Raw genomic sequence first — 11,012 nt, 5'->3', positions numbered from 1 at the left:
CTTAACCCACTGAGAGGGGCCAGGGATTGAACCTGAGTCCTCACGGATACTAATTGGGTTCGTTAACCACTGAACCTTGATGGGAACTCCCTTTGTGATTTTTTTTAATTCATTAAATTATGTTTACTGAACAGTTACAAGAGAAAAAGTCCCCAGTGAGTTACTGTGAGTTATACAAAGACGACTAAGACACAAGTGTCCAGGAAGTCACAGTTCAGTGGGAGAAAATCAGAAAGAGCATCAATTATGAAAGAGGGCATATGAGAGAAGAGCTAAGACCAAGCAGAGTGACATGCACAATGTGGAGGAAGAAGGATGTAACCATGTTTGGGAGGTCTGGGTTGGGCAGGGCCTTGAAATCAATAACGCAGGATGAAGAGACAGGTGAGCATGACGTCACTGTTAATCAGCTAGGCTTGGTCAAATGGAAGATGTGCAGAGGGACATAGTGGAGGAATGAAAAATGAAGGACAGATCAGGAAAGCTGAAGATCCAGGTTAAGGCCATAGCAGTTAAGCCTTTTGAGCAGACATCCGGAGCAACTGTGGTCTCTATGAGGGCATTCCACAAAGCCATTTGTGTAAACTGACTCGGCAAAGCATTCCTACAACTGTTTGCATTGAAGCTAATTGAATCTATCTTTACTTTGACAGCACTGCCTTCTTCTTTTTAACCCTAAGACGAGAGTTTCCTCACAAGTAGCAGCTGTCAGAGCAGTTACCTTGGTGCATCTTCAAATGTTCCCAGCCCCAGATGATACCTGAACATGAGCCAGCTCAAATGAGCCCCCTGGTTTGTCTAGATGCATATTTCTTTTCACTTAGAGGAGCCTCCATTACTTTAGACTTTAGAGGGCAAGGCTGCTTTTTTATGAAACCTGTATGAAATCAAATTTTCCTAATAAAACATCAATATGCAACCTACTAAAATCCAAGGGACCAAAAGCTAAAATACACTAGTTAAGAGATAAGTTAATTTGTTGAACTAATGTCCTAAATTGAATTGATTGAGGAGAACTAGAAATAAGATCAGGAAGATTTATCTTCTTTAAGGGAACCCCAAGGAACTCCACCTCAAAGGTTGAGGGAGGGAGGGGGGGAAAGAGAGAGAGTGGGGGACAAAAACTAGGGACCAAGAACAAGCCAAAATATACTCCAGACAATTCCAGACCCTGCCCTCCAAAATCTACTTTAAAATGATGTTATGCATGTCACTGCTGTGTGTCCTTTATTCAGCAACTCTGGCAAAACATAGAAATACTTGATTTCCTAATTTGATGGTATAATCTACCAATTTCATCAAATGTTAAGGTTGTGAAAAAAAGTTACGTTGCTCTCTCATTGTTAATTTATATTTATCCTGAGTTTATGCCTGGAATTTTTTTTTTCTTTTAAGGTAGGTTCCCAGGCTAGAGGTCGAATCGGAGCTGTAGCTGCCAGCCTACGCCACAGCCACAGCAACACCAGATCTGAGCTTCATCTGTGACCTACACCACAGCTCATGGCAACACCGGATCCTTAACCCACTGAGCAAGGCCTGGGATCAAACCTGCAACCTAATGGATGCTGGTCAAATTCATTTCTGCTGAGCCATGATGGGAACACCTGAGTCTAGGATTTTTGTTTGTGTGTTTGTACATTTATTTTTCACAGGTTCCTCATCTATTTACTGTAATTTTATGTTTTTGTCAGTGAAAAGTCCTTACTACCTTCAGCTTCTTCCTTGCTTCCTGTTAATCCTTCCTTCTTCCTGTGTCCTACCCGCCCACCTCTTCCCAAGGCCAAAACGGTGGACAGGAGCAAGTAAAAAGGAAGCAAAGAGAGACTTCAGTAAGCATGCGATAGAAATGGATCCTATCTTTCCTCACACATTTGGAATTTGGAACCACTTGCTCCATCTTTTCTGTCACCCCCCAGTGTGTTTATGACTTGACCTAAGTGCAGAATATGACATGGAGGGTGAGGAGGGCTAGGCCATGTTCTACATGGCCCCCAATTCTTTCTTCAGTATATAGGAACCATAGGAGTTAAAGGTTTCTGTAGCACTTCCCATGGTCACTGTAGGTACAATTACCACAAACCTGGTGCTTAAAACAATAAAAATTATTCTCTCACAGCTCTGCATGCTGAAAAGTCCAAAATCAAGCTGTCCACCAAGCCACACTCCCTCATGAGGCTCTAGGGGAGAATCCTTTCTTACTGCTCTCAGCTTCTGGTGGCTTCTGGCATTTCTCAACTTCCTGTGGTTGTGGCTCCATCATTCCAGCCTCTTCTCTATCTTCGCATTGCCTTACCTTCTGTGTCCTTTCGTCTGTCTCACATCTCCCTCTGCCTTTCTTTCATAAAGACATCATAAGGATTTAAGGCCCACCCACACAATCTAAGATGATTTCTTTATTTTCTTGACTGACTTACATTTGCAATGATGCTTTTTCTAAATCAGGTAATATCCACCGAGGTGAGGAATTAGGCCTATCTTCCTGGAGGCCACCATTCGAAGCACTACAGTGCCCACGGAAATGGAGGTAGCTTTCATGATGGCTCCCAGAGCTCTGCCTCGAGGAATCGACCACCCTTCCAACCGGTGCCTGCTGTCAAAACTCAGCCTCTGTCCACCAGTGCTGAAGAGAAATGTGGAGACAGAGTTTGGGGCAAAGGAGAAAAAAAAAATAGCTTTATTGCTTTGCCAGATAAAGGGGGCATGCACAGCAGGCTAATGCCCTAAAGACCATGCCCTCCCTTGGGAGAGATTAGGAGGTGTTTTATTGTTTGAAAGTAGAAAATAGGGCCACAGATAAGGATCAGGGTAGATGCAAGCTTTTCATTCTTCTTCAAAGTTGGTATTTAGTGGCTCCAGGACTGGTCCTCCTCTCTTGTTTTCATTTGTTGGGTGTTTTAGTTCTGCAGAAGAACTCAGAGATATTGTTACATATACTCCTTGAGGAGAAACCAGGACCCTGCCCAAAGGTTGTACTATTGTTTCTTGACTGTTTCTCCCTACTCTCTGCATCCCCTCTCTTCCCTGATCAGAAACTGTTAGAACCTGCCCTTTGGAACTCAGGAAATGTCATGGAGATTAAAGTTTATTCCCTAAAAATAAAAAATGGGGGACACAGAAAGCCTTGTGCTCAGGATTCCCATAGGGCCCTGTTTGGTTTCATGCCCACAAGTGCCATCCCAAGTCTGAGTCAAAGCACTAAACTAGTTGATGTGTTTCTAAAAAGCAAATGGCAGTCTGCTCCTATCTGAGAATTTAGGTTATGAAACAGCTGATAAGTAATTCTTTCAGCAGAAGATAGGACTTTTGAACACTAGGATTTAGGTACTTTATTTACATGTCCCTTGTAAACTATTTTCATATGTACAGGCTATTGTTGCTATAAAGTCTTTTGGAAAGAAATATGCTCAAAATGGTAACATTTTACCTCAGAAATGACACAGAACCCTTTGCCTTCATGGGGACATTACATTTCAAAAGAAGGTAGATATTATACTGTCTTGTATCAAATACCCTTAAGATTTTTTTTTTTTTGAAACTGTAATATAAAACATCTTTTTCTCTGGCTCTAATCCAATTTCTTTGAGTGATGTGTAAACCTTAAAATTGTTTGTAGCCCTGTGTCAGTATCCATTACTTTTGAAATGACCCCTGCATTTCACATTCTATATAACGTTTTCCTGTCTTCTCTGAGAATTGCCAAAGATCCTTCACAGACACACTAATTGCTTGTGGCACCCGCAGTCCTTTCGAACACTGGCGTTTTCTTGGTGGATCAGTAAATACTCTGTTATTTGGAGGAGACATTGTTGCAAAACACTTTCCCTGAATCTCACTTTCTACTTAAACATCATCATCACACTGGCCTAAGTTACAGTTGCACTGTTGCCTGTGCATATTGGACTCAATATAGATTTGGTGTTATAGTAGCTTCAGAAACAACTCAGTCAAAGTACGAGTAATGATTTTTTTGTGGGTATATTAATCTCACAGAAACTAAGCGTTGCATTTTAGACAATGAAGCTTGCAAAAGACCTCTCAAATCTATATTTTTAAATGCTTTATATTATGTTCTTCCAAAACACACCCTGCTGAACTTTAAGCACATTAACCTCTGCAGAGAAATTTCTAGAAATCCATATTTTGTGCAAAGTCTCTAATTCAGCATTTAGTGAGGAAAATAGACTGTAGTTGGTGCTAAATTGTCAGCAATTCATCCCTTTCTGACAGATTTGCTGAATGACAAAGAAGAGCATTAAGCTTGTCTTAAAAGAAAATGCAGCATGGCTAAAAACACTGGTTCATCCAAGACAAATGTTCAAAAAACAGGCACACTTTAACACAGAAATATCTGATTTGCAAAGATTCCAAATATAAATTATAGGTTCCAGTCTGTCACCAGTACCATGACGATACTCAGGGTTGTTTTCCAGCCTGACTACAATCTTTGACTTATCTTTCGTGGCCATGAGATAAATACCCTCATTTCCCCACCCTCTTCTCCCTAACCTCCTATTTCTTGCCTTTTACCCTTTACAACTGGGTGAATTTTAAACTGGTCTTCCTTTTTCTTGAGTGAAATATATTTGACATATAACACTGTGTGAGTTTAATGTACAACATGTTGATTTGATACATTTCTATATTGCAATATGAATGTCTAGCTGACATCTCAACTCATGAAATAATTACCATTTCTATTTTGTGGTGAGAATAATTAACATCTAGTCTCTTTGCAAGTTGGATGTATAATACGGCGTTGTTGTCTGCAGTCATTGTGCTGTGCATTAGCTCTCCAAGACTTATTTATCTCCTGGTTGTGTGTCAGGCTTTTCTGAAGGGTCCACACAACCTCATCACTCTCCATCCCTCCTCCCCCAACAACCCTCCTTCAACTTTCTCTCTGTAACTTCAGAAAATTTTCATACTCTTTTTTTTTCTTCCGAATTTGTTCCACTCATGAGTCAAATAAAATGGCTATAGTTATGACTGTGAAGCATACATGTAGCATTCATAACATCACTAAATCAAGGGAAAGGAAAGCCATATATTTAGAGAGGAAATATGGTGTAATAAGGGGCCAGCACATCAACCACCCAGTCCTTTGAAACACCCACAAAGCTTTCTCTCTCTAACTTAATGTCACATTTTCCTTGGGTTTGACTGATTTGTTTCTAGTGTGGCCATTCAATGAAATTCAAAACTATTTCTTACCAGTTTTTATGTTTGATGTTTGCTTATTTACCAGCTTTATACACATATTGTTTTCTCTCTTTTTTAAAAAAATTGTAGGCATTCCCATTGAGGCACAGTGGAAATGAATCCAACTAGAATACATGAGGGTTGGGGATCCAGCATTGCTGTGAGCTGTGGTATAGATTGAAGACATGGCTCAGATCCTACATTGCTGTGGCTGTGGTGTAGGCTGTTATCTGTAGCTCCAATTTGACCATAGCCTGGAAAATTCCATAGGCTGTGGGTGTGACCCTAAAAAGCAAAAAATAAAAATAAAAAATTATAAATAGTAACTAGTTTCACTGTGCTAATAAGACTTTATATGCTTTCAAATTAATTCTTTCATAGCTGGGCAATTTTTCCTATCAATATACTTGATCAAGATACAAATGAGGAGTTTCCTGGTGGCCTAGCAGTTAAGGATCTGGTGTTGTCACTGATGTGGCTTGGGTTCAACCCTTGGCCTGGCAACTTCGCATGGCTTGGGCAAGTTCAAAAAACAACAAACAAACAATCAAAGATGCTAGTGAATGCCTAGATTGTGACCCATGGGTCAGCTTTTTCCCATAGAAAAACTTCATCTTTTAGATACTGTATTTAGATAATTAGCAACCAAGGATTGCTCATTTGGGGTGGGGGCAGTGGTTAGATTTCCTGCCCTCAAAATTGAAAGAGTTAATAATTTCAAAGATTCAGAATTCCTTTCAATTTGTTTTCTCTTCCTTTTTTCCGTGCAAGCAAACTAGATGCTCCCTGGTGGTCTAGCGGTTAGAATTCAGAGCTCTCCCCATGCAAGCAAATTAAATGCTCTAAATCTACTTAAAAGCTGATACTTCCTCACAAATCTTGGAACTTGGGGGAGGAGGAGGTATGATTAACTTGGTGAACTTAAAATTCCACATTGGATAGCACATGTCTCTGTTCATTCCTTATTCTCTTTCTACTTCTTTGTTTTCTACTGAGCAGTGAGCACCATAAGAGCAGGAATCTTGCATATCTTGTTTTCCCCAGTGTTCCCAGTACCTAGAACTGGCATAAAGATGATATTCAAAAAAAATTGTTGAACAAATAAAATGTGTAATTAATTGGTTAATTATTTTTGATTATTTAGGTTCTGGCTGGCTTTGCTTTTGCGTGGTCATCATTAAAAAAAAAAAAGAAAGAAAAGCTGAGCATGTGTGGTAGGCTCAGGATCATAGAATTTAGGGCTGAAAGAGATTCTAGAAATTATGTTATTCAAAATATTCATTTTAGAGTTCTTCCTGAGGAAACTAGGGTTGTAATAGGCTAGGTAATATGATGCCCAAAGGTCCATCATGGCTGGATAATGGCCAACTGCCATCCTAACCCTTAAACCACTGATGTCTCATAGAATTAAGCCTCCCTGGATTAGACAGCTTACCCTTCCCATATAAGGAGCTATTTGGGGGAATCCTGGTGTAATCTTGTAGGCTCACCAGAATATACGTAGATCACTATTTACAAAACAGGACAAAAAAATGAGATAAGGGATTGTATGACAGAAGCAGAATATTGTCTTGTATTATTTTCACTTTGCCAACAAGCTTCTATATCCTGGAGACAGTGGCTTGAGGGAAAACACAAGCACGGGCACTGCCATGTTGATGGGGTCTGGGTGTCAGACATAGCTGAGCTTGGGAGAGATCTTGGGGCTCTGTATGCATGCCTATTCTGTATGCATGCCTATTCCAGTAACAAGGGGTTTTTGTAGTCATTGTCTCACCTCATGTCCACAACCACCCTGTAAGGTAGCAGGGAAGATATTATGCTAAGTGGTACCAATGAGGAAACTGAAGGTGAAAGTACTTTGGTAAACTGCCCAACATCACACAGATAGTGGATGATAAGAATCAGAATTAAGTCCTCCTACCTCATGGCAGTTCAATGCATTGTTCACCCTTCAAACGCATGAACTTTCTTGGTCTCAAGTTGTCTTTTTTTTTTTTTTTACCTGAATTAGTGGGATTCTACCTATCTATCCACCAGTCCCTAGATCAGAATTTAAGCTCTTGGCTAAGAGGTATACATGGTAATTCTTCATTTTTTTTGTCTAGGAAGGGAAAATGAAAAAAAAAATTGCTCTTCCTGCTATTCACAGGGAATGAATTTTTCTTTTTATGAGTCTTCGAATGTCATAAATCCTAGAATAATATACAGTCTCAAGATTCTGTGGTTTCAAGTTATCCATTGCAGAACACACACTGTGTGCTTTCTCCTCCTCTCCCCTCCCTCTGCTACCCACAAATGCATATGTACAGAGTAGGAGACAGCACACGCCCCTTCCACCTGAAACTTCATCATCACAAACTGTGGATTAGACTAAAACAAAGGTAATAGAAGCCATTTGTGGGGCCTAAGTAGATGACCATAGGAAGTAATACTGTGAAAAATAACTTGAATGGGTGTTGGGGGATGAGGTAAAGGGTGATAGTTGGATCATGCAGGGAGACTCTGCCAGAAAAGGAATATGCAAATAGGAGGAGCCATAGGAGGTTCTAAAATAGGGAACAAGGGAGTTCCTATCGTGGTGCAGCAAAAATTAATCTGACTAGTATCCATGAGGATGTGGGTTCAATCCCCGGCCTTTGCTTAGTGGGTCAAGGATCTGGATTGCTATGAGCTGTGGTGTAGGTCTCAAATGAGGCTCAGACCTGGATTGCTGTGTCTGTGGTGTAGGCCAGCAGCTGCAGGTCTGATTCAGCCTTCTAGCCTTGGAAAGCCTATATGCCACAGGTGAGGCCCTAAAAAGCAAAAATAATATAAAATAGGGAACAAGTTGCTGAGACTAGAAGGAAGGTAGAATGAACAATGAAAACCCCTTGTTACTTCTGGTAATCTCAGCAGTAAAATGTCAAGTGAGTGCTTCAGTTGCTAAGGAAAATACCAAGAGAACATTGGTGAGAGGTGTTGAACTGCACCCTGCAGAACTACAGGGCCTTCCTAAATACTTGCCCAGCTTTAAGTCTGAAGAACTAGCCTGGAATCAGCAACAGAGACATCAGTAGTTTAATGGAAAGGGAGTTTACACATCTGACGCAAGGTCCTGGAGCAACACCCTGCTGTGTTCTGAGGATGGCTGGCAGGACATGGTGTCAGTCTTCTGGGGGGAGCGGAGAGAGAAGGTGGAAGGGGAAATTGCCAGTTACAAGGGAAATTATATCAGGTTGACTCATTAATCCCCAGGGAAACCAGCAGAGGGGCACACCACTTACCGCCTCTTTGATAAGAGGTATTACTAGCTGGGGCCTGGGGCAAGTAGTTAGGAAGGTTAGTCCTGTGAGTAGGAGTAGGTGAAGCAGGCACTGGTCAAGCAGGGGAAGTACAGAGAACAAGAGAACAGCCATCTTGGGTGGCCTGATTATACAAAAAGCAAATTATGTCTTCAGTGTCTTTTTTTAGCCACCCAAGGCACAGACAGCTATCTCCTCATGTGGCCATTACCATGGTTGGCTGCAGCAGCTTCCAGGGCTGTGGGGCAAGAGCACAGATAGAGGCTCCCTAACTATGTGGTCAGCCTCGAGTTTCCCACCCGCCCTCAACCCATGGGCCTGGGTGCACCAGTACATCTAAGCTCCATTCAGCTCCTAGGCGCAGTCTCCCTCCCCCTGTAAACAGCCACCCACTGTTTGCCCCTTAGATCTAGGGGTACACACACCCACAGCACCATAGTCCATACTCTTGTGAGACATACTGTGGCCTTAAAAGCCTGCTTTCTGTTTTAAGCAGGAATTTTGAGGACTCAGTTCCTCAGAGAACAGTCTAGAAAAGTAGTCTGGACTAAGTGAGCACAATCCCACAGCCATCTCCCCACTGTCTCCTGGCCCTTGCAAGAGCAACAGGAAAGTGGCCATGAGCAGTGTGGGGCCAAAGCTGACCCTCACTGTTTGGGTCTAGGGCTACACTGTGGCTTGTAGCCCTGGGCACTAAGAAACCAGTAAGAAGTTTTACAGATTCATAAATCCTGATGTCAGCTTCACAAATCCAGTAGTTATGACTGCAGGACTTCTGACTCTGCCCTGCTTTCGACTGATGCAGTGAGAAACAAGCCATCATAGAAGTTGTATAAGGTACCTGTGAAGAAGTAGATATCTTTTGGACTCGGACATGGAATAAGGCATGAATATATTTTCAAAATTTAAATAAGGTTTTAGACAATCATAGTCTGAACTAAAGAATTTCCCCAGCTTTACCATTTTAGGCTTCTACTTCATATTAATGTAAAGAAAAACTTGAACTTTGCATGGCAGAACAGTTATGAAGACAATGGGCACTTCCAATGGCCCATCCCTGGAGGTAAAAGCATAAACACATAGCTTTAAAAAGCCTATTTAATGTGTTTATTAGTGGGAGTAATGGAGGTTAATTAATCTAGTTTTGGGAACTAGATAATATCCATGTTCCATTGCTTGCACATGATGCTGTCCAATTAATTCCTCCCAAGGACTTTTATACAAGATTATTCAGCCTAAAACTTCTGGCTTGAAACTTTTGAAGGTCTTTGGGGTGACCATTAGAGAAGAACAGGCTTGAGAAACTATCACCTTCTTTTATACTTTCATCCTGGTAGGAAGCTGTGCTCTTCTCAAAGGTTAACCAGGTTGCAGAATTTCAGGGAGTGTGGCCAGGACCCATTTCAATTGCTCTCACGTGCTTCTCTTGTTTAATTCTTGGAAGCACAGTCTGGAGCCTGCATTCCGAGATGTCAGCCACTCAGCTCACTAGGGCTTCCTTCAGAAGCTGGCTGGACCTAGAAACACTCAGATGCCCTTGAAATCTTTAAACGCCTTCTGACAGAAGGTTTGGCCCTTTCTTCTCCCAGTGCTCATTTGAAAGTTAAGGACATAAATACACATTTTTTTTTTGAATCCTGAAGAAGACTTTTAATTGATTCACTGAATATTTTAAGTTCTATTAATTCCATTGATGTTGCAAACATTTCAGTTTATTCTAACTGCTGTTCTAATCACATACATTAACAAGTTTATTTTTACCTGCCAGCTAATGTTTTACATTGCATCAATAAATCTTCAGGTTTTGAGCTAAATTGTGTACAAAATAAAATGAATTGCACAACCTCCTGATTGCTCCACAGAGGTCAGATTAGCCAACATCCCTCCTATATTCAAGCTAATCAGGCATGAATATAAAGGTGTTAAACTAAAGAATGCATATGCTACTCATTTGTGATATTAAAATGCAGCATTGGATTATTTCAAGTACAGGTCTTTCTTGCAGAGTCTATTCATTTAATTTGTATTTTATATTCTATAAAGTATAAAAGGAACATAATTGATCACCCAGATGTAAGTAAAATATTTTTTTTCTTTTATGACTGCACCTGTGGCATATGGAAATTCCCAGGGCAGGGACTGAATCCAAGTTGCAGCTGAGACCTACACCACAGCTGCGGAAATCAATGTGGGAAGTTTTAACCCACTGTGCCAGGCTGGGGATTCAACCTGTGCCTCCACAGTAACCTGAGCTGCTACAGTTGGATTCTTAGGTTAAAACAACTCATTTGCCAATGTCTTCTATAGGACATGATTTTTCTCAGTAATGACATTTAATTTGGATATGTCCATCTATGGTATCTTTCTCCATCCTTGTGAAGAAAAAATGGCCCAGAATTAGGTGTGTAGTATGTGTTAATAAAACATGGATTAAGTGAATGACCCACATGGTAAACCAGCCCAGCTCTTGAGATCATTTGCTGATGCTCTGTCTACTAAAGGAAGAGGAAGTAGAAAAACTCATCCCCA

The 11,012-nt window shown here is 41.0% G+C and overlaps 1 pseudogene; it reads left to right on the top strand.

Moving 5' to 3' along the window:
• Positions 1-299: 299 nt before the first annotated feature.
• Positions 300-11,012, top strand: part of LOC125128656 (tigger transposable element-derived protein 1-like) — a 33,667-nt pseudogene continuing 22,954 nt past the window's right edge.

This window comes from Phacochoerus africanus, chromosome 6, assembly GCF_016906955.1.
Source record: "Phacochoerus africanus isolate WHEZ1 chromosome 6, ROS_Pafr_v1, whole genome shotgun sequence".
NCBI classification, from domain to species: Eukaryota; Metazoa; Chordata; class Mammalia; order Artiodactyla; family Suidae; genus Phacochoerus; species Phacochoerus africanus.
The sequence above is the reverse complement of the archived record's forward strand: the minus strand, read 5'-3'. Positions and strand labels throughout refer to the sequence as shown.